The 24,882-nt window shown below is 47.0% G+C and overlaps 1 protein-coding gene and 1 long non-coding RNA gene across 2 annotated transcripts in view; one reads left to right on the top strand and one right to left on the bottom strand.

The window, feature by feature from the left end:
• LOC119187342 (uncharacterized) overlaps nt 1–24,882 on the bottom strand; it is a 253,981-nt gene that overhangs the window by 126,925 nt on the left and 102,174 nt on the right. The window lies entirely within an intron of this gene.
• Nucleotides 17,218–19,409, top strand: LOC142768536 (uncharacterized). Its single transcript, XR_012885331.1, has 2 exons — nt 17,218–18,094; nt 19,094–19,409. It is a non-coding gene; the product is annotated as an uncharacterized LOC142768536 (long non-coding RNA).

Here is a 24,882-nt window from a genome sequence, read left to right as displayed (position 1 = left end):
CACATAAATGCACTGAAAACTAAGGCAAACAGAGCACTCAATGTGCTCAAAGTACTCTCCCATAAACGCTGGGGTTCCGATCGACTCTGCCTTATACGTATTTACCGATCCCTTGTACGCAGCATTTTAGACTACGGATGCATAGTCTACGACTCGGCGCGTAACTCATACATCCGCCGTCTTGACCCTATACACAACCTCGGCCTTCGTCTGTCAAGTGGTGCTTACAGAACATCACCTGTGCAAAGTCTATACGTAGAATGCAATGAGCCCCCTCTTTGTGATCGAAGAGCATTACTAACCTTGTCATATGTTTTAAGAATAAGGTCGTCACCTGAACACATCTGCTATGAAATTGCCGCAAAATGTGACTCGCGCTCACACTACCTCAACAAACCGAACCTAATCAAACCACTTGTCCTACGTTTCGAGGAATACTGCCACTTTTATACCATCCCTGATGGATCACTAGATGTCGCTATTAAACCACCAAGACTGCCGCCATGGTTTGACCTGTCACAGCTATGCGAATTTTCACTAAGCCGTTTCAACAAAAAAAGCACCCCACTAGAACACATAATCCAAGAATTTTATATACTTCAGCACGAATATAGGGATTACGAAGAATTTTACACAGATGGCTCAAAAACGGAGGACCACGTGGGTATTGGGATTGTGACGACGAAAAGCGCAATTTCTGTGAAAGTACCTCGTAGTTTTTCTATTTTTTCAGCTGAAGCTTATGCCTTGAGTGAAGCAGTTCGGAAAATCATCGCTGAAAAATACAAGAAAGCAATCATATACACCGACTCACTAAGCGCACTAAAAGCACTACATATAAAATCCGAATGTGAGCCTATAGTTGGCGACATTCTAAACATGGTATACTTACACAGCCAGGCAACCTGCATCCGTTTCTGCTGGGTCCCAAGTCATGTTGGGATACCCGAAAACGAAAAAGCAGATAAGTATGCTTCCCAGGCAGCCCATCAAACAGTAAGAAAAGTAAAAATTCCCCTTAAAGATATCCAGAGAACAATTCGCCTGGCCCTACTAGCAAAATCGCAAAAGCAATGGGACACCTGCACGAACAATAAGCTCCACCTGGTGAAACCTACACTCGGGGAATGGAAGACCTGCCGTCACCAGCAACGGTTTATTGAAGTTGTATTATGCCGACTTCGCATTGGACACACACACCTGACACACAACTTCTTACTCGCAAAGGAAGAACAACCAACGTGTGAAAAATGCCAAGAAGCGTTAACACTTATGCACATCCTAATCACATGCCCTATCATTGAAACACAGAGACAAAAACATTTCAGCAAGCTATACAAACAACACGTACCTTTACACCCTGCTTTGTTCCTAGGAGATGACCCTCTAATACCCCTGCCTGACTTGCTAAAGTTTCTGAAAGAATCTAATCTGCTAAATAAGCTTTAAAATCTCATCTTTTTAGTGTCCATTTCTGAAAGTCTTGTGTCTGGCGCAGCATAGCCTTAGCTGCTTTTGCGCCATAAAAAACCAAATTAACCTAACCTAATCTACCTCTACGGCAGGCCCTTCAAAGTTGTGAGCGACCACCACGCCTTGTGTTGGCTAGCCACCTTGAAGGACCCTTCAGGTCGCCTCGCACGATGGAGCCTGAGACTTCAAGAGTATGACATTACTGTCATTTACAAGTCCGGCAAAAAACACTCCGACGCCGACTGTCTCTCTCGTGCGCCTGTCGACCGACCGCTACCCGACGACCCGGATGACGAGTACTTCTTGGGAACGATAACTACCGACGACTTCGCTGGAAGACAGCGGGCCGACCCGGAACTTAAGGCCCTAATAGAATACCTCGAAGGCAGGACCACCGAAGTCCCGAAGGTATTCAAGCGCGCACTTGCGTCGTTCTTTCTACGAAACGGTCTTCTACAAAAGAAAAACTTTTCACCGCTTCGAGCTAAGTACCTCCTTGTGGTGCCTTCAGCTCTGCGACCAGAACTCCTGCAGGCCCTGCACGACGATCCGACGGCAGGGCACCTCGGTGTTTCCCGCACGCTCGCGAGGATACAAGAAAGGTACTACTGGCCACGTCTTACCACCGACGTCACTCGTTATGTGAGGACATGCCGGGACTGTCAGCGACGCAAGACACCGCCGACAAGGCCAGCGGGACTTCTGCAGCCAATTGATCCACCTTGCCGACCTTTCCAGCAGATTGGTATGGACCTACTGGGGCCGTTCCCGACGTCGGCTTTCGGAAACAAGTGGATCGTGGTAGCTACCGACTACCTCACCCGCTACGCCGAGACAAAAGCCCTGCCAAAAGGCAGTGCATCCGAGGTAGCTAAGTTTTTCGTCGAAAATATCGTCCTACGTCACGGCGCCCCGGAGGTCCTTATCACCGACAGAGGAACGGCATTCACTGCCGACTTAACTCAAGCGATCTTGGCATTATTGTTGTATTGTAATTTATTCATTGTACTTTCTTGCATTATTATTGTACATCTTTAGTTAAAGCATCGGGACGATGCCTTTTTTCAGAGGGGGGCAATGCCACGTTCCATTTCCCAAGTTTTTGTTATCGTCCCAAAACACCACACGATTCTCAGCGCAAACCGCGCCTGCAGTTTTCGAGAAGGTTCCGGACTGTATTAGATCATTTCGATAAGATAACGCCCACTGTGCGAACGGTACAGATTGTTCTGGAACCTACGCCACCGCCAGCGATAACGCTAGAACATTCGACAGCAAGAGTATAAATGCCGACGCGCTTCGCTTGTCAGTTGTTGATCGAAGGCCGACGCTCTGTTCGCCGCTATCAGTCCGAGACTGCTATCTGTGCAAGACTACTGCTGTAATTGGACTTTCCGTTTACCGGGCACAGGTTCGCCCAAATAAACAGTTAAATCCCAACACGAAGTCTCCTGTCTTCGGCCACGTCACGACCCCGTGACAATATGTTTGTTTTCATGAAGAGTTTTCATGTATGATGTTTATCTGTAATGCTTTATTTGCAGTGACAATTATGTACATGCATGGTTTCATTTTTCTGGTTGCTCTATTGTTTGTATACTTGCATCGCATGCAAACATGTACACGCATGCCGAATGCGCATGGGAATAGGAGCCTCTGTCAGGCAATACGGCCTTTATCTCTTACTCCTCTTTCTGTATCAGAAAGAAATAAACTTCAATGTAACGTAATGTAATGTAATGTATCTCTAACTAAAGCAGTAGCTCACATCTAAACTGTCCAGTTCCGTCCTACACAGGAGTCGATAGTGACGTCACGGGAATTATTTGCGTGCCCCGTCAAGCGCCTCCTATTGGTCTTTATATAAGTTTCACAAGCGAAACAGTCTGGCTCTTCAGCCAACTCTGGTTCAATCGCGTTTCTACACAACCCATTGTATACGACATCTCGCTATATCATGATGCTGTCTTCGATTTCGCGCGTTCGCAACTCATGTGATTTTTCCAGTGGCATATAAACGTCTGTAGATCGCATCGAAGACAGTGCAGCAAACGCTACGTGAATGAGACACATTCGTAAAGAGCGAGTACAATGCAGCACAAACCACGAATAAATATTTAGGAATCAGATCAGCAGTGAATAATAGAAATCGGCGGCGTATCTGCGTGACACACTGCAAATGTCTTCTGTCGGCCTTTTCCGTGCATGGCGTCGCATTTTCAGCGCAACCTAAGCACCGCTAGGGTCTTTAAAATTACGTGTCTATGAATAGTCTTTAAATGGAACACATCACCTTATACGCACGTGTTGATGTTACGCCTCAGATATGCGTAATATTCGCTAGTCGATCGACAATGTTTGCAAGTATGAACGCAGCCACCAGTGCAAGATGGGTGGGCGTTCAGCAAGCGCTTTAGCTTTGGCCGGATGGTTGAATCGTTTCGTGAGACAGACAAGCGGACCAAAATTTCTGGATTCACGTATCCCAAAATTAGACTATCGTCTTGAATGTTATTTGGAGTGTAACGTCTCAATATCGTGATGTGATTATGAGAGATGCTATTAGTGGAGGGCTCTGGAAATTTCGACCATAACTTTCCTTAAAATGAGCACTGACGTTGCCCAGTATACGAGCTTCTGCAATTTCGCCCCAACCGAAATGCGTCCGCCGCGGTCGGGATCGAATCCACGGTGACCTTTGGGTCCGCGGCCGAGCACCCTAATGATGGAGCCACCGTGGCGGGCAGAAGAGTATTCAAGCATTTTCCTATTCAATGAGACAACGTATGTTTATTGTATGGAAAGGACACTGGGCTTGTTATTTCCCTCACATCATGATTAGGGCAACCATGTTGTCCGTTCTCGGCTGAGACATTAGGCCATGTTAAACGGAAGACTCCTGTTTTTTTTTTTTGCAAATACACAATGCAAAATATATGAAACCGTCGCAGGCAGTGTCATGTACAAGTACGGTGCACCTTTGCTCCGCATTTCTATTGGAGCTTTTGAAGAATCGGAGGAGGTGCAACCGCAACCAGTTCTAGCTTGCCACTACATCGGCGCATGCAGTGACAATTCTGGCGGTGTCCTATTGACACATTTTGTTCCCTGATTCCGGGTTTCTTGTCACCACTTCATCTAACTTTAGTTCTGCCCGATGCTGGAAAAGAGAAAAACAGTAAAAAAAATTGTTTTGAACAGCCAATTGTATTAAAGCGTGAAACTCAGAGATTCATTTTTAGATGTGCATAATAATTGCTGAATAACACTTATAGGAGCTCGAGATCTCTGCAGAAAGTTGGCCGGCTTGCATGAAAATACAGTAATTTCCGTTAATTCCACCCCTGTTAATCAGAAAAACTGGATAACCAGGACATCTTTTGTGGTTCTGACCAGAGTATATATTCTTAGATAGCATCAAACTCCCGTTAATTTGTTATCGTTTGAAAAATCCTGCCGATTCCGAGATTTATCAGAGAACGTATAGAGTCCCAACTGTCACTGCGCAATGGAGCGAAAACGGCGTTCGAGAATGACCGAAACGGCTGCGTTGTTTCAAAAGTCATCGTCACCATGCATCTTCAATCTTGCCGCAATCGTGTTGTTGGTGACCAAGGCTTCAGTGGCTGCGGAAAACACCTTCGATTTTATATTTCCCCCGGCGCATGCGGACTGCATGGCCATTATCTGTGATCGAGTAGGCAGTGACCAGTGAAAACTGTGACAAGCAGCAGCTTCGCATCCTTTCGAAAGTTTGTAGACTCCATCAATCATTGAGCCTCGCTATACATCAGCACCAGCGTTCAGCAGTTTTGTTTCGACTGCGCACGAAGACCACGAGCGTTTCTCCAGACTTGAGCAGCCGCTACGATCGTGTTATTCGCGACCGTGGATGCGGCTTTCAACTATGGCTTCCTTTCTATTCCAGACGATGCGCGTACAATCTCACAAAACTGAAACATGGAGGAAGATGTTAGCTTCAGCAGTAGTCCACATGGCGGCTTGAAGCTCGCTTGCTGCATTGGAATGGACGAGTGACACGTAGGCGGTCAGTTTTTGCTTGTGACGTAATTATAAAGAGGCGCATGCGCAGAACCCATGTCACTCACGGACTTGTCGCGCTCGCGTCATCCCAAGACCCGAAAATCGAAACCTGGCACGGGTCCTCAAGACGTCTTGTGTCACCAACGAAACGACGCAGACGCACTGTGGGGCCGCGACCCAGTATTACAGACAAACATTGCTACGTTATGATGTTCTATAGAGGGTTGACTCGGGAAACCCTCTCACACGTGAAGAGCCACGGCTGGCACTTCACACGTTGGGACGGGCAGGCCATAGCTGACCACCACGCCACGGGCCATCTGAACAGCCCGCAGCTGAGCGGTGAGTTCGGAACTCTTGAGCGCCTCCTCCCACTCCGCTTCCGTGGTGAGACGATCGTTGTGCTGTAACGAGGAACACCGCCAGAGCATGTGCTTTAGTTTGCAGAAGGGGTCTCCGCAATCCGGCAGATCGAGTTCGTAGGAGCCCACGTACCAATACTGAGTCTGGCTTTGCTGGGATAGAAACAAATTTGCAACATGCAAAAGGGGTGAACACTGTGAGCCCAGGAGAGCTTGACATGAGGCGGGGGATAAGCCCTGCTGTTGATCTTACGGTCCTTATTCGCCTTGTTCAATTTCTGTAGTAAGTATACTTGTAGAGGTCCACGTCCTCACATGCGAGCAACGTTAAACCACCGCAGTGGGCAAGTTTGTGCGTGCGACGTGAGTCGTCGGGACCACGTCTCGCCTAATTTGAATTTTCGCCTCATGTGGAGTCCCTCGCCTTTCGCCAACACCGCCTGCGTTTCACCAAACCAGGTCTCAAACTCTTCTATCCCTCCGAACACATAAACGGCCTTCTCAATGAACCTATAAGGGACCTGGGTCATGGGTAAAACTCGCTGTTATCGTCACGTACGCTTGGTGGTGGCGCTGCGTAATAAAGCACGAGTTCACAGCGGGCTTTGACGTAAGACGCGGGTGTCTTGAGCAGCGGTGACAAGGCGCACGCCATGTGACCGTGGCTCAATGTCGGAATGAAGACTCCGAATATAATTGCAGCTTTTAAACTTCTCTTATTTAGTTCGTGTTTCTTTGTGTTTAAGGGGCTCACTTCAAGTGTAGAGTGACAGTTTGTTTGCGTTCGTTTTTGCGCGTCTTTTCTGCTTGTGATGCCGCTCGCCGTTGTTTGCGTGACATTACAGTTTGTTGCTTTAGCTTTCATTTCTTCGCCCTTGTGACGAAACTATGCATAATAAGCGCTTTACAACGTATCTTGATTTCTATGACAGAAGATTAGCCATGTGTTTTCATCCGCACAAGTTTCCACTCTCTCCCGAACATCTACCTTATTTAGTTACGTTCAAAAGTCGAGAGCCATGGCAAGGTTATAAGCGTACAGCCTCATCCGTACCAGCAATGGCCATACTATACAGCCAAAATGTTCGCTCGAGTCTAAAACCTTTTCACCGGTTATCATATTTCGTAGGTGGCGTAAAACTGGCTATGTCGGCCCTTTATGGCCAGCATTGCCGTAACAGTTGACGCCGATTCCAGGTCCCCAAAAGTGCGGCTGTCCAAAGCTACCCAACGTGCCTCCAGGAGTGGACGAACGAGAAGTGCAGAACGTCCTCCCGGTAGCTGCTGTACTGCGGCGCTCGGCAGCTTGTTCCGTGCGGTGAAGCAGCGAAGTTCGTGGTATGCACGGCCTTCGACGGTGACCAACCAACAGGTATGCCTGGTTTTCCCGAGTTTCCTTCGTGCACCACACTTCTTGGCCTCTGCACCGCGTATGGTTAATAAGTGTTTGCCCAATTCATTGGTGGCCTGTAGCGTCTGCGTCAGTGTAGCTTCCATGGTCGGATCGCATCTAGTTCGATCAGCTGGCAGCATATTTTTGCCATGCAACACACGCGCCTCTCCAAGACTGCTATACTTTCCAGCTAAATGCGAATAGCACTCACGACCCTTATCAAGGTCACAGCTCTCGTTTTGGGAAGTCCAAAGTGAATCGTTCGTCGATGGAGCATAGCGTATCCGCTGACAAGCTCTAAAGGCGGAAGCACAGTGAGTACAAGTTGGTTGACGTCATTCCCGACAGCCAATGAGGGTCTAGCTTCGACCACGACACTCACACACTGCTCTTTCCAGCGGGGATAGACGCTGCGAGTCTTTGGCCTATCGTTAGTCGGGCACATCTGACTTCAGCATGACATCAACCAGACAAACCCGCTGTGCATGGCGTCGAAAGAAAGTTTCCTGTAACAAACAGTTCGGAATGATCAATGTGTATAAACGTAGCAACAGCAAAAAAAGGGAGAAATTCCAAGCTGAGTTATCAAGTTAGACAAGGTGATGTGCTCGAGACTTTATCAAAAGCCGCAGTTTGCTATATCATTTCATGAATCGACAAAACTGAGGCGTACCCTGCGCATTCTAATATGTTAGTTCAGTCAATGATACGATATGGCATCATGAAGAATCTGGCAATCTGGCTGCACTCTCTACAAGGAGGGAAAAATACCTGGATGCAAACACGCTTTCACAGCACATAGAGAAAGCTGCCTAGATTCGATACACCTTCTAACCTTTCGTATTGAAATTTAAGCATACAATCACGGCGCCGATTCGATAAGAAGCCATATACGTAACTTCCAGGATTACAATGGGATCGCGAGCTCTCCTGTAGAAAAAATAAACAGCGCTGGATGGATCGGGATTCGCGAAGAGGACACAATAAAGGTGCTGATGTATACTGTAACTATTACGGAAACACTTTGTTGGATGTTGGCGTCTGTGTCGTGTCCTCTTGGGTGTACATGTTCATCGAGTGCCTTTTTTTTGTCGACGCTACATTTCCAACAAACCAAATTTCAGCAGTGCTAAATTACGAAGAGATTATACAAACGAAAATATAGGAAGAAATCTTTTGAAGAGCAACAGGTTTCAGATTTTACAGGCGTTTTTGACTCCATCATGATCACGCTCTTCACCCTTACTAGTCCCACTGCAGGTCAAAGGCCTCCAACCTTGTCCTGTGCTTGTTGCGGCCACGCTGTCCTCGCAGTATTGTTTTTATTGACGCGATGTAAGGAGATGTTGGCGCACAAACATGACGCCGGCTACTCCTTATCTCTTAGAGATATCTAAAATATATACTTCAAATGAATGCGTTGGTTCATAATCTTAAACTTTGGTAGCACAGAAACGATGAGGACAGGAAGGAACAGCGCTCTGCCCTGTATTTCTGGGTTTCTTCCTGTTCTCATCGATATTGCGACAGTGCACGTAGAGTCCAAGCGTCCGTACGAACGAAGTCCATAGCACATACAATATACACAACTAGCACAACTAGGTAGCACAACTAGGTAGAACACAATAGCACAACTAGGTAGAACATGAGATTTCAAAACGTCTTCGACAATCACATATATGCGCACATACGGTGTTGTTAACTGATTGAAGAGCAACTGATGCATACAGTCAACAGTAACATAAATAATATGTTGCCGTTTTAAATGATAGAAAAAGAAAAAACTTAACTGCACTTATATCGGCCAAGAATGATCCTCAAGTGTCTTCTCCATCTCATCTGCCTGTCTTGCTTTCTGCTTTCCCTGGAACCCTTGCCTCTTCTTAACCTAAGGGGAAGTTAAAAATAATGTATCTACTTTCAGCGCAAGATGATGATGTCACTCCTGAAATCGCAAAAAAGAGTAGTTTTTTCAGAAACTTGTCATGTTGATATGGTCATCGCCAGCAGAGCTCTCCCTGTGGTACTTATATCCTGCAAATAAAGAAAGAAACGATCATTTCAGGTCTGAAATGTGGTCACCACAGTAACATCATCATCATCATTATTATTATCATCATCAGCCTGGTTACGTCCACTGCAGGACAAAGGCCTCTCCCATGCTCCGCCAATTAACTCGGTCCTGTGCTTGCTGCTGCCAATTTATACCCGCTAACTTCTTAATCTAATCTGCCCACCTCACCTTCTGTCTCCCCCTAACTCTCTTGCCTTCTCTGGGAATTCAGTTAGTTACCTTTATTGATCAGCGGTTGTCCTGTCTACGCGCTACATGCCCGGCCCATGTCTATTTTCTCTTCTTGATTTCCACTATTATATCCTTAACCCTCGTTTGTTGCCTAATCCACTCCGCTCTCTTCTTGTCTCTTAAGGTTACACCTACCATTTTTCTTTACATTGCTCACTGCGTCGTCCTCAATTTAAGCTGAACCCTCTTTGTAAGTATCCAGGTTTCTGCTCCGTAGCTAAGTACCGGCAAGATACAGCTGTTATATATCATCCTCTTGAGGGATAGTGGCAATCTACCTGTCATAATTTGAGAGTGATTGCCAAATGTGCTCCACCACATTCTTATTCTTCTAGTTACTTCAATCTCGTGGTTCGGCTCTGCGGTTATTCCCTGCCCTAAGTAGACAGTCTTTTACAACTTGAAGAGGACTATTACCTCTCTCGAAGCGCTGCTCTTTTCCGAGGTATTTGTACATTACTTTCGTTTTCTGCAGATTAATTTTAAGACCCACGTGCCTTGCTGCTCTCCTTGTGTAACTCCGTAATCGTGAGTTGCAATTCGTCCCCTGAGTTACTCAGCAATGCAATGTCACCACAATAACAGCGCTACCGAAATAGCCGCAATAACAGTCTGTCTTTGAATAACCAAACTAGCATATATTCTCTTTTGTGGAGCTATATCGTATCTTGTGGTCACAGAACGCCAAGACGTGGTGTAATAATAATAGCTGTTGGAGTTTAACGTCCCAAAACTACCATGCGGTTATGGCAGACGCCGCAGTGGAGGGCTCCGGAAATTTTGGCCACCTGGGGTTCTTTAACGTGTACCTTAATCTATGCACATCGACCTCAAGCATTTTCGCCTCTATCGAAAATGTGGCCGCCACGGCTGGGATACGATCCCGCGACCTGCGGGTCAGCAGCAAAAGGCCTTATCTATTAGACCACCCCAGTTGGTGGGGTGTAACGTTGATACACTGTCGTAATGTAAGGTTTTTACTTGCGTAGCCGTTACTGGACTTACAGGCCTACGTGCAATGAGGGTAAAACACCGAACTTACATAAAATCAAGAAAATAATTATAATATTGTTTTATTTTTCACCAATACAAAGTTGATGGAGGGGGTGATAATGAAAGCGACTATCCACTTGACTATAAGTTCTCACCCCCCTTATTCACATAGTGCAGTGGAGGTGGCGGCAACAAAACTCCAGAGCTGTCAAAAGTACACAACATGTACATAGCATAAACAAAATTAGGAATTATAAAACTTTCAAGCTCACTGCAAGCGGTCGCTGACAAAAATAACAAAAAACACACAGTTCAATAAACATATATTTAAATGTATATGAAATGTTGCAATTTGTAAACCACAAATACAGAAAACATATGATTCACGTGCACCGGTAACTGCATTTTCAATTCTTGTGTTTTGTTTATTTTTTATTGCTTCGAACTTTGAAGAAAAATCTTAATTATCAGGAGCGTTAGTAATATATTGGCGAAGTTGGGAACGTGTGACATGTAATCATCCGAATGGTATCCCAAAATTAGATGTGTGGGTTCTTTTGTTTGCGTGAACCGTTTTTGCACGCGTGAACAGTTAACGTTCCGAAACTGCTATACGATTACGAGAGACGCCGTACAAGAGGACCCCAAAAAACTGGACCACGTAAGGTGTTGTACAGTTCACCTCACCATAAGCTCACGGGTCTCGACCGTTCCGCCTCCATCGATTGCGGCTGCCGAGGTCGAGATACCATACCGCGACCATCAGGCTATCTATTAGGCACCATAACAACTTGACCAATGGTATATTGACGTAAAGAAGCAGGTGTGTATACCTTTACATATGGCCACATTCCGCGTTGCATTAGTCTTTCTGTTCAGATACCGTCAGTGAGTATGCACTTGTACATGACGTCAAAGTGTCTGTAGCTAGTCTACAGTTGCAATATCGATTTCAGCACTTTCGCTGTCGCTTTCAGGTTGCATGCGATGAATGTTGGCTTGAGCTAGTGTACAGTCGATACCAGTGTAGCAGCCGAGAAATATTTCGTCGCACTTGCACTCGAGGATGCCGTCGACAATACGCTGTACCCGCGTCGCACAACTCGTGCCGGGGAAACACATCGCCAGGTACGGCAAGTCCTGCCACGCGCACATGCCCACGACAATTTGCGCGCCCTCGGGGTCGGACTGTTTTTCGGTGGTGATTGCACACGCGTAGCGCTCTCTTCCTCTGGTCAGGGTCACGTACGCGATGTCCACTCCCGGGAACGTTAGCCCGGTCGCTATCAGCGTCTGCAGCGTGAAGTCGTGGATGGGTGGCATGCTCCGATTCAGCGCGAAGAGCGCCCACGTGAGCCTCTGGCTGCGCGCAAAGAGCCAGCAGTAGGCCGCAGCGAGCTTGCGAAGTCGCACCAGGCGTGACGCGCCTGTTTTTAGGGCAGCACAGACTTTGTCATAGGCCTCTTTGCTATCCTGGACGTCTCCGAAGCGCAGGTCCGGTATCACCTTGTCGTCTTCGAGGCTGCGCACTTGGTCCAAGGACAAGTGTCTCATGTGAAGGCACAGTGTGTGGATGTCCTCTTCTGCCATGACCGGCTGAAAATGGGGGCCTCGTTCGGAAAGTCGCTCGATGTGGACAGGCGGTCGCTGTGCATTGTGACAGCACGAGACTCGAAAGTGCTGTTTAGTGGTGCAGCAGATGTCTATACGCCTTCCGTGTCGCCCAGTGTATATGATCGAGCCTCCGCACTGTTTTTGGCACGGATAGCTGGAGGAGTTTGCCGAAGAAGTATAGCCTGCCGACGAAGACGCTATCCTGGATCTGAACCGGCGTGAGCGACTAAGAACTGACCTTGTAGTTCCTTAACAGAGCCGAAAGTGTACTTAAGATGTGACATCTGGTGGGCTGCGTGTTTCTTCACATAGCAGTCGACACGGAAAAAGATTGCGTTTGCGCTTGCTCTCGATAACGCAGCGGGAAAATATTACAGAGCAATATCAACTTCACGTGCGTCCTTATATGGCTTCAAAAAGGCTATCTGGCCAGAAAAAGAAATGCTACTCCGCAGGCATTTTGTGAAATCTAGTGCGTGTCACTTTCACCCACATTGTGCCGTTTCACGGTAACGTGCACATAAGAAGGTGGGGCATGGTATCCTCACCCGGTGATTCATACTGGAGCTTAAGCGCACATGCAGGAGGACAAATACGATAGAGACACAGGGACCAGCGCAGTCCCTTTCGTATTTGTCCTCGTGTGTGTGCGCTAAAGCTTCAGTATGTAACAAAACCGACTAGCCCATCTTTCCGAATCACTACAGTGAATCGCTGCTTACACATTCGTCTCGTTTGGCGTCTCTGGGAGCTTCGCACGCTAACCACATTTTGGGGTATCCTTCCAGCGCGAACTTTTTATGCAGCGTTTTTTGTGGTGATAAAGTAAGCGATTATGGTATACAAGATTATCTTATGTTTGGAATTTCATCAAGTCTTTCAGCTCGGTTGGCACTGGTGGAATACCGCCCACCGCTTTACACCACCACTCGCTCCGAAGGACCCCTCTGAAGTGTGTTCATGGGGAACAAAGCAGAAACTGTGCTCATGCAACTCCTGCGATTCGCGCACACCACCTCGTGTTTGTGTCAAAAGGAGTCTGAGCAGGCGGCCTTGCGGTGTCAGGAATGACCAACGCCACTGTCAGTGCCAGAACGCAGACGCCATTGCTTCTGTTTTCAGCGTGCCTCACAGATGCTCGAAATGCGCTACTATGTGAAAGTGTTATGTAAAAGAGGAAAATTCAAACCTTGCGCTATGAAAATGTGTGCACTTGAAAAGTTCCACTGAACGCTGCCGGAGCCCGACGTGATTGCCTCGTTGGTCGGTTCACTTTTGACCTATACCGACGGCGCCTTGTGATGACGACGTCTTCGTGTCATGCTCTGAGCGACGTTTCAAATTTTGAATATCTGACATCATCTCATATTGGATGATTTCTGCATCCGTCGAGTTCACACAGCCGAATATCCCGTTTCATGTTTGATGATGCATTTGATGCTTTCGCATTGATGAGGTATGCGTAGGCAGAAGAAAGAAAGTGTGATAGCAAAGTAGTTTACGTCACTTTCATCGACTAGAACTTTTGTTTTCAAGCAGGTTAGCGTTATATATCGATGATGAAGCAGTTTTGAACGAAGTGAGGCAAAATGAGGAGGTTGATTAGTATGTTGAAGATGTGGGCTACGGCCACAGTAAATCAGGTAAAAGGATTTATTGAGAAGTAAGCGGAACAAGCGTTGCCCGTACGTGAAGCTGCTTGAGCGTTCAGTGACTTGCGTTTAATCAATTTGCCAATTGAAACCACATTACAATAGAGAGTATGCTTCACTCTTATAGGTGAGTCTTTCTTTTTCGCAATGACTCCTTTTAAAGGGACGGGCTAACTTTCATTGAGCTCGCAGTCCTCTCCGATGGGAGCAAAATTTCGGAACTCTCCTTAAAGAGTCATTTACATGGCAAGAGAGCACTGGAGAAAAATAGTCGACACCGTGTCTAAGCTTGTATAACAACCAAAGAAATGACGAAACCGTCGGTGTTTTTTTTATTCCGGTACGCTGCCTTTTCTTGTACTCGGCACAGAGACGAGGTAGCCAAAAAACTAAAACATTAGCTTTCATTACTTTCCCAGCTGGATGACGATGTCAATTGACGAATTACGTTGATTTAGGCGACTAGAAGTATGACACAACACTGCCAAGGCAACGCTGCTACGACCCTAAATGTGGCGCCAAAGTGTTTTTCTACACAAGACAAAGTGGTGATTCAACTGGTTATAAAAACTTTTAGTTTCTCTGCTAAATTAGCTCGGAAACCTTGCAGTGCGACTTGATTTTAACGCGTGGACGAGAAGCTTTCACTTCAGTATCCTTTGGGAACGCCAGCAAACTGTGCCACGGGGAGGAAACTCCCTATACCTCCCATGTATTCGCTCTCGGCAGCACCGCTTTTTACCACTTGCGGTAGCCGGGTGTCCTACTAGAAATAAGCCATGAACGTAAAATTTCTTTTTTTACGTCACCAAAGATCTGGCATCCTAAGATCTTGTTGACTGGGTGAGGTGGATGTGAATGTTTGCGTTTTTTGGCTTCCACAAGTTTTTACAAATAAAGAGATTCGATACCAGTGTGAAGAACTTTTCTTTTGCCTATATGTATTTTTTATTTCTTGTTTTGTTAATTTTAAATAAGGCGAAGCTTGAGCAAGATGGTTGACTTGAGTTCGCTGCAGTCGCCTCCACTCCTTTTCGCCACTCACTCGATCAATATTGCTAGTCAGATCGGGCTCGGTTATCTCGCTCGGTTGGCATTCCAACTACGGGAGCAATGAAGACACGTTGTGGCGGGCATAGAACGGACGCCGCAGTGAGGTGCGCCGAGCAAGTCAACCATGCATTCGACAAAGACGGTTAAATAGGGTAACGTTGCTCTGCCAAGGGGCGGAAACTCCCCATACCTCCCGTGTAACGCGTTCTCGCATTCTGATACGCAGCGGCATGCAGCGCCGCTTTTACCACTGGCGGCTGCCCAGCATCCAATGACGTCACTGCTGAGGTCACCAAAAAGTGGGATAGGAAGAAATACCGAGAGGAAGGGGGATCGCGTGGAAACTGTCCTTTGGCACTTTGCGTGCAAGCTGAAGGTGTTCGTGCATTCTTTAAGGTTCGCTGGCAGCTTTGGTAATGCTGCGATTCGTAAAATATTGTTAACATTTTTTTTATTATTTCGTTCATGTGTTTTGAAGTGGCGAAAGTTGAGATGGCCGACTTTTCGGTGAGGCGAATCTCGATTAACATAAATAAAATGTACTTTTTATTCACGTTTTGTACAAATGCAGAGACATGCACGTAGTGTCGAAGTGTCAATCTCTACGAGCAACTCTCATTTGCAATTGATGAAAGGACATAATGAGCAAGAATTGAACCCAGAGTATTCGAAACATTGCGAAAGTTATCAACAACACGAGTAGGACACGTCGTATTTGACTCAATCACGTTTCTTATGAAGACTTTTATAACTTTCTTACAGAAGTTCAGTACCAAACAGGGCTAAAGTGCACAAGCACGGGGATTCCTGAAGCGATCAGAATTTTTTTGAGAGAGAACATCGCTGGAAACAGTGTTTCGGCACAGTGACTAGCCGATCGTCAGGGTAACAGCACTGCCTTGACAAAGATAAGTTCAGTTGAGCGAGCATTGACTCCAGCGACATTCCTGTTATAATTTCTGGAAGCATATTTAGTCCATTAAATATGTTTGAGTGGCAGTGTGAAAAAAGTAAAGACCCACAATGCTACAAACGACGGCAACGTGTATTTCATGAAGAGAAAGTAGCCTATAACTACTTGGGATCACACGATCCGCATGCCACAAGTAAAGGAATCAAAAACTATGTAGCCCAGCCAACACGAATTCAAGCCTTTCATTAAACGCATTTTGCCGACAGCAACTTGGCTACCGTCTTGACCATTTAGTCTATCGACACTGCACCTCTGTCAGGCTTGCAGAGATCCGGGTTTACTCATATACTCATGCAAAATAAATACTTGCTCGAATAATGGATGCAAGTACACGTGATCTCTCGTTGCCTCTGGCAAATCCGAAAAACAATAACGTGAAACCAAATAACCTGAAAAAGACATATTTTGACGAAGAAGCTGTATTTTATTCGTCAGATGCTGCTGTTGCGTAGCCCACAAATAAAGAGGTGGTATTGCACAGCCACCTACGAACACAGTAACCCAAACGGTCAAAACTCGTGTTTGCAGCTCATGTGGAAACGAAAGGGGCGATCGTAGACAGCAGCCATGTATGGTCTTGTTGCTTTTGTTGCCGCTCACAGCAGTGTGCTCCATTGGGCAGCGTGAAGAATTTATTTTCAAGAAAAGTGACAGCACGTCGGTTACGCGTCAGAAAATGCAGGGACGACAACGGTTCCTTACGGCTTCTGTGAACGAGGTTTGTTTGATTGAAATGCTAGGTCAGGTGAGCATTATGTGTGCAGAGATTTAGCGAACAGATCATACGCGCGATACCGTCCCGCTAAAATTAATGATAGCGTGTTGACGCGGCAGTGCGCCAAATTAAACGCAAGCCTGAAAGAATAGAGTGTCTGCTTATGATTCGTGGCATAAAAAAATCATTCGGGCCATCAACTACTCAGCAACACGTGAGGCACACCGCAAAGTGAATTGCTAAACCATTTTGTCACGCACAAAAAATCAAATTATTGGCCAAGTATCTCCAATAAAATTTTAATTTTCATTAATTTCTTCTCCCCTCCCATAGCCGCGCTTCGCACGTACACTGTACTTTGATGAATGCAGTACAACGTCTTACAACGGTTCTCATACAACTCGACTTTATAACGACCGATAAACCTCCATTCGCACAGTTCTGCTAGCACCACTACTACCCCAAGTAAACTAGACGGTGATGTGCCGTTCAACCACTGACGTCATGACGTCAGTAGTTGATATTTCTGTTCAAGTCACATGACTTTCCAGCCTCTTATCGACCACCGGAAGTTCCAATGCGTTTCGTTTCCGTAGCGTAAAACGCGTGACGGCAGAAGTACCATTGCCAATATCTTGACAAGGCGTTTACCTAGATAGCGCAAGATACTTCGACGCTTTAACACCAGGTACACCAGCAATTCTTGCATTGGGGTGGCAGCTCCAGCGCGATCGCAGACGGCACGGTGGTCCAGGTGGACCACTTCGGCAGACTTAGCGGTGAACATCAGCGCTCGGCAAGTGTATCATTGCCACGATCTACTAGCACACGAGTGCGTAGTTCCGTTTTTTCGTAATGGCAGCTGTAGACTTGGACAGGCTGGACGCCCGACTTTCCCGCCTGCAAGCAGATCAGCTGTATTGCCTGGACGGCGACAGTTCTCTTGGCATCCCGAAGATCACGGGAAGGTCCGTTCCAGGCGCCATCGCCGATATCGGCGCAAGCTTCTCTGCTATAGAAGACACGAATGAGCGGCTCCAGCGTCTATGCGGCATATACACGTGTCTTATGCTTTAGAAGGCGATTGGTCCCTGGGTTCTCTGTCGCGTCGAGAACGCGGAAGGTGACCAGCAGGACTCGCTTTTCCACCGCTTCTCGTGGGAGGTGCATTCGAAGCCCGTCCCCGCTGAATCGTTGTCTATACGCAAAGAACTCACCCAAGGATGTGCACTGGTTCCGCAAAACGGAGGCATGGGCCACGACGTCTACTGCTTCGCTTTCTTTACATCATCGCCGTGGGTGGCAGTCTACAGACCGCCAGAGGGTGATTCCGATGGAGTGCGTCAGGTTCTTGGCCGTACTTTTGGCGTTGATCCTGAGGAACTCGAGCGAGGCGAGTACTTCAACCAGGATATGGCGTACGAGGCGGCCATGTTGATGGATATTGTCGGAAAACGCTGAACCTGGGTTGATTTGCCCACACTTCACGCTAATTGAAGCCGACATATTATTGCGTGGTAAGTTCTTCTGCACTGATTGCATTGACCCTGGTCCAGATCTTCCTGCAGACAACGTGCCATTGCGTTGCCTCCGGTATCGGAGAATATCGGAGCTGACGGAAACCGACGTCGTTTTTGTAGGGCCTCAGTGATTCGTGCGCTTTTAGCTACCGACAGTGCCATGTGATGACGATGTCATGTGATGCCAGGGTGACGTCACATGTTTTGGATATGTGAAATCATCGCTTGGTGATGATTTATAGATCACTCGTGCTCACGTTCCCGTCAATTCCTTTTCGTGTTTGCGCATCTTGCACATTTGCCTTTATGAGATATGTGCACAGATGAAAAAAAATGTGATAGCAACGAATTTTACGTCTGTTTTATCGAATAGGATTATCGTTTTCAAGCATGCTAGCGTAACACGGGACATGGAGCACTTTTGGGTTCTGTAACGCGAATAACACTCCGATATGTAGGTTGAAAATGTGCGGTACGTCCCGAGTTATTCGAGAACGTTTTTTTTTTTATTGCGCGGGCATCATTCGCGTAAAAAGAATGTAATGGGAAGTAAACGAAGCAGTCGCTGCCCATGAAGCTACTGCAGCATGTATGTTTAGGTGCTGAACTAAATTTGTCAACTACTGCTACAGTTCAAGAGATAGTATGCCTTACTCTTATAGCTGAGTTGTCATTTTTCACCCCAGTGATTCTCTTTATAAATTTGCATTAACTTACCTTGATGTCTCCAAAACCTACGAGGGGAGTATAATGATATCCAAACAGTGTTTACGTGACTCTTTAACAAGAGTGATTCTCGTGGCAAGCGAGGGCTAACGAAAAACTTAAAGGACTGTTTTGTAAGCGGGGATGACATCGCCGGTATTTTGATTCGTGTGTGCTACCCCTTGTCGTACTCAGCACAGACAAAGATCAAGCCTTAACGCATTTAAATTGATTGGCGCATTTAACATTGCTATGCCTAAATTTATTTTCTTGTTTCTTTTACTTTTCCAGCTGGACGACGATGACACAACACGGCCAAGGCTACGTAGTTACGACCCTAAATGCGACGCCAAATTGTCTTTTTACAAATGAGAGCGCGGTGATTCATCTTCCTATAAATACTTTCGCTCTGCTAAAGTGGGTAGGAAACCTTGCAGCGCGTTTTAATTTTGACGCGTGGGCGGAAAGCCCTCCCACAAGTATCCTCTGACAACGCCAGAAAGTTTGCTTTGCTGCCTAGCATATTTCGGTTGAAGTGGATTGGGAAGATGGCCAGGTAATGTGTGATGGCCTGGAATACGCGGCTAAATAAAATCAGATTTATCTATGCTTTGGTACAATTTAGGCCTTATCTTATAAATACTTTCGATCGTTGCCCTCAAGGACAGAGCAATGAATGCGACGGCAAGAACGGCAAGCAGCTATAAACGCTCTGTGACAAACACAAATAAGGACGCGACAGGTGTATACAAAACTAGTGCGAACTGTCATATTACAACTAGACTCTACTTTGGTCCTTTCAGCTAGCAACTCGTTCCTTTGGCAACCACGGGCGCTGCAACGAACGCACCGAATGTGGGGTGGTCTATTAACCCCAGGACAGCGTGGCGTTACCTACGTCATGACGTCACTCACATGGGACCGGTGTATGCTGTCTCTGCTGGAAGACCAATATTCCTGCGCTTTTGGCATCGCTCGTTTCATTGTGCACCGCGCGTGCTCGTTATGAATCTCACTTCTTAATGCGGTATGGTCAGTGGCTATGTCTGCGGTGGCACCCAAGAGATAACAATTGAGTGCCCAAGGGTGAGGCAAAGTTCACTAGGCACGTGAGATAAAGAAGTTGGTGGGCGATAACGTAGCCTTTGCAAGCGTACGATTGGCGGAACAAGGGAGAGGTCTTTGCCCTGAAGTGGGCGTAGTCAAGTAGGTGACGAAACTGATGACGATCGCCTAAGAATATCTGTTCGACATGAAAATTACGAAACCCTATGGCACTCGGAAGTGACGATGGGATGTTGTAGCTCGTATGGCTCGGCTTATCAATAATGGAAAACGAAACGAAACCCAAGCAGTGCCTCGTGTTTGGCTGTTGATTACTGGAGCTGTTTTTTCAAGGATAGCAGGAGTAAAGAACCCCAGGTGGTCGAAATTTCCGGAGCCCTCCACTACGGCGTCTCTCATAATCATATAGTGGTTTTGGGACGTTAAACCCCACATATCAATCAAGGATAGCAGGAGCACTTTTGTAAGTTGTCATCGAATGATATAACTCTCGTTTATTAATCGCTTCACAAGTCGATTGCCCAGAAAGTGTTCCAAATTTGTAAATTACCAGCGTAGTTGCGAGGATTCGTCATGCGCGTACACTGCCTCCTCTCTCCTTTTGTCCCTGGAAAATCGCTGGAAAGCCGAACAAAGGGATGACACCGGGAAAAGTAGCCACCTCAGCGCGTGTCAAAGCTTTGATCACTATTTTGTTTATTTTTCTCAGTTCAAAGGCAGTGGATAACTCCCAGCGGCACCACGAGCGCGCTAGTGTAATACTGCACAGCTTAATTCCAGCGTTGTAAAGCTCGGAGCAGGTGCGTGGAGGCACCTCATGGTGGCTGAGGTAAGCGTGTGGAACATGGCGTGGCCTCCGCGATCAGAGCCGCAGCGCGTCGTCGCTTGTTGCCGGAGCCACTCTCGGAGGCCACGTGCACGGATGCTCAAATATGAAAGTTTTTCTGCTAAGACGTAACCCATGGCTTGCAAATCGCCGAATTCGCCGAGTGGGCAATGTCTAGTGTCTTCGAAACGCATTTATGAATTCCATAGCCTTTGTACCGTCATAACACTAGAATCATGCTTACAGGTTGTCGAAAGGCAATGTTTAGAGCCGCAAACACGACATAACGCAACTATATCTATATACCGGCCATACGACCGACCATAGGAGCTCTGCTGCTTAAGCTGGAGTTAAGGCCGTTGATGTCGGCAGACAGAGGACTCAGCCCGTGTGCGCCATAAAATGAAGATATGTACCAAGAAGCTCCTAGCGTAGAATATTTATGCATGGTAAAGCTTACCAAGAGCTTAGCAGAGGAAAGTGAGGCTGATGAGGAAGAAAGAAGGCGGGCAAGGGTAAACCATAGCATTACATAGTACAGTATAGCATAAAAAGGGGTGGGAAAGAGGAGCTATGGAGACGAGGCGTGGCGAGGGGGTCAGGAGGGGGTCGAGGAAGATAGATGTGCTCGTACATAACGATATAACTCAATATGAGCTCGTCGGTTGCTAGCGCTTGCACGCCATTTGCGCTGAAGATTGCACAGACGAGGAACTGTCTTTAAGCTTTCAAGTGCACACATTTTTGCATCGCTAGGTTTAAATTTTCCCGTTTTCATAACAAAACCATATACCGTTCATAGTAGAGCGTTTCCCGCATCTGTGACGCACGCAGAAAACAGAAGCAATGGCGTCTGCGTTCTGGCGCCCACAGTGGCGTGACAGTGGCGTAGGTCACCGCTGACACCGCAAGGCCGCCTGCTCAGACTCCTTTTGACATAAACACCTGGTGGTTGGCACGAATCCCAGGAGTTGCGTTCTCAGTTTCTTCTATTTGTTCCTCAGGAACGCACTTCAGGGGAGTCATTCAGAGCTCTGGCTGGTGAAGAGAGGTGGGCGGTATTCTACCAGTGCCAACCGAGCCGAAAGCTCTGTTTAAGTTCAAAACATAAGAGAAACCCGTATACTATAATCGCTTACTGAATTACCACAAATGACGCCGCCTAAAAAAGTTTGCGCTGGAATAATAATCCAAAATGTGGTTCGCGTATGACGCTCCTAGGGACGCCAAACGAGACGAATGTGTAAGCACCGAATTACCGGAGTAATACGGAAAGACGGGCTAGTTGGTTTTGTTGCATACTGAAGCTTTAGCGCACACACACGACGACAAATACGATAGGGACTGCGCAGGTCTCTGTGTGTCCATTGTATTTCTCTTCATGTGTGCGCGCTAAAGCTTCAGTATGAATCACCGGGTACGTTATTTCATGCCCCACATTCTTATGTCAACGTTACCCTGAAATGGCAGAATGTGGACGAAAGTGGCACGCACTGGAATTCAGAAAACGCCTGCGCTGTAGAATCTTTTTTCTGACCAGATAGCCTTCTCCAAGCCATCTAAGGACGCACGTGAAGTTGATATCGCTCCGTAATATTTTCCCGCTGCGTTATCCAGAGCAAGCGCAAGCGCAATCTTTTTCTGTGTCGATTCCTATTGTGAAGAAACGCGCCGCCCACCAGATGTCGCATCGCAAGTACACATTTGGGTCTGTTACGGCAGACTGCAGTACAAGGTCAGTTCTTAGTCGCTCGCGCCGATTCAGATCCAGGATATGGTCTTCGTTGGCAGGCTATACTTCTTCGGCACACTCCTACAGCTATTTGTGCCAAGAACAGGGCAGAGGCTCGATCATGAACAGTGGGCTACAGAAAGCGCCTAGACATCTGCTGCGCCACTAAACAGCACTTTCGAGACTCGTGCTGTCACACTGCACAGCGACCGGCTGCCCACATCACACGACTGTCCGAACGAGGCCCCAATTTTCAGCCGGTCATGGCAGAAGAGGACATCCACACACTGTGCCTTCACATGAGACACTTGTCCTTGGACCAAGTGCGCAGCCTCGAAGACGACAAGGTGATATCGGACCTGCGCTTCGGAGACGTCCAGGATAGCAAAGAGGCCTATGACAAAGTCTGTGCTGCCCTAAAAACAGGCGCGTCACGCCTGGTGCGACTTCGCAAGCTCGCTGCGGCCTACTGCTGGCTCTTTGCGCGCAGCCAGAGGCTCACGTGGGTGCTCTTCGCGATCAATCGGAGCATGCCACCCATCCACGACTTCACGCTGCAGACGCTGATAGCGACTGCGATAACGTTTCCGGGAGTGGACATCGGGTACGTGACCCTGACCAGAAGGAGAGAGCGCTACGCGTGTGCAATCACCGCCGAAAAACAGTCCGACTCCGACGGTGCGCAAATTGTCGTGGGCATGTGCGCGTGGCAGGACTTGCCGTACCTGGCGATGTGTTTCCCCGGCATGAGTTGTGTGGCGCGAGTCCAGCCTCTTGTCGACGACATCCTCAGGTGCAAGTGCGACGACATTTTTCTCGACTGCTACACTGGCATCGACCAGACACTAGCTCAAGCCAACATTCATCGCATGCAATCTGCAAGTGGTATAGCGGAAGTGTTGAAATCGACATTGAAACTGTAGACTTGCAACAGACACTTGGACGTCAAGTACGAGTACATACTCACTGACGGTATTTGAACGGCGAGACTAATGCAACGCGGAATGTGGCCATATGTAAGGGTACGCCTGCTTCTTTACGTCAATATACCATTGGTCAAGTTGTTAGGCCGCTTAATTGCTAGCCCGAAGATCGCGGGATCGAATCTTGACCTCGGCGTTTGCGTTCGATGGAGGCGGAGTGGTTGAGCACGTGAGGTTAGGGTGAGCTGAACTTTACAACACCCCATGGGGTTGAGTTTCTCGGAGTCCAAGTGTACGGCGTCTCTCGTAATCATAAGCAGTTTCTGAACGTTAACCCCTAATATATACATTTACTAATCATACATTTACTAATCTACAGCAAACTACACAGCGGGCTGTGTGTGAGACCAGATTTATTGGAGGCGCTTGGTATCATTAAGGAAGAAATGATTTTGCTGCCACTAGGAATAGGTATCGGTAAACGGGTGATCGCGCTCTTCCCGTCCAATGCCCAGCGCACGGAAGTTTTGAAGTTAGACGACTCTAGTTGGGTGGTGTGTAATAGGCAGTATGGAAGCGCTATACAAAAAGAAACTGATTTCTTCAATGAAATTCTTCGAGCATGTTTCTGAAGAGTCTGCGCTCCGTAAAGAGCAGGTCTTTGGATGATCCGTTGCTTTTAAGTGTGTGCGCAACAATTTTTCTGACATTCCGTGATGTTTCATTACGAAGGTCAACGATTGTAGTGGACAGCTGGTCTAGCACTCAAAAAAGTTAATATTACGCTCCTGGTCGCTTTCCTATTTCATTAATGTGAGAGACATGGCACAGGTGTAAAGTCTGCTGGCTTCGCACTGCGTGCCTGTGATTTTATTGGGGAACAGCATATTCCGTACGTACGTGTGTGTCATATATAACCTCCTGGTACAGTAACCTCTTCGACGGGAAGTATATGCTTCGTGTCCGAACTCAGCTTTGACGATTCGGCTACGCAAGGAAAAAAAACATGGTGATAGCAGATAGTAAACAAATTACAACTCAACCATCACTGTTTCAAGGTAGATATGAACTGCTCGTAATAAATTACACTTAGCATGTGTTGATGACGTTCCCCCATTGCGGGATATTAGCACGCAAGGACCACACTAGCACATCCTCCTCAAGAGGGCACTGCTAGGAGAGAGCGACGTTTTTGATGCACTCGAACCTATGTTCTTGCTTGCAAGGTTCCTTGTGACGCAATACTGCATAGCGTCGCCCTCCACTACGGCGTCTCTCATAATCATATAGTGGTTTTGGGACGTTAAACCCCACATATCGATCAATTACTGCATAGCTTCACTGTCATGTAAAAGTGTATATGGCCCGTGTGCTCAGATTTGGGTGCACGTTAAAGAACCCCAGGTGGTCTAAATTTCCGGAGCCCTCCACTACGGCGTCTCTCATAATCATATAGTGGTTTTGGGACGTTAAACCCCACATATCAAGCAATCAAAAGTGTATATGTCTCGAGCAATTTTACATTCTTGACTCG

Source organism: Rhipicephalus microplus, chromosome 8, assembly GCF_043290135.1.
Source record: "Rhipicephalus microplus isolate Deutch F79 chromosome 8, USDA_Rmic, whole genome shotgun sequence".
Classification (NCBI taxonomy): domain Eukaryota; kingdom Metazoa; phylum Arthropoda; class Arachnida; order Ixodida; family Ixodidae; genus Rhipicephalus; species Rhipicephalus microplus.
The sequence above is the reverse complement of the archived record's forward strand: the minus strand, read 5'-3'. Positions and strand labels throughout refer to the sequence as shown.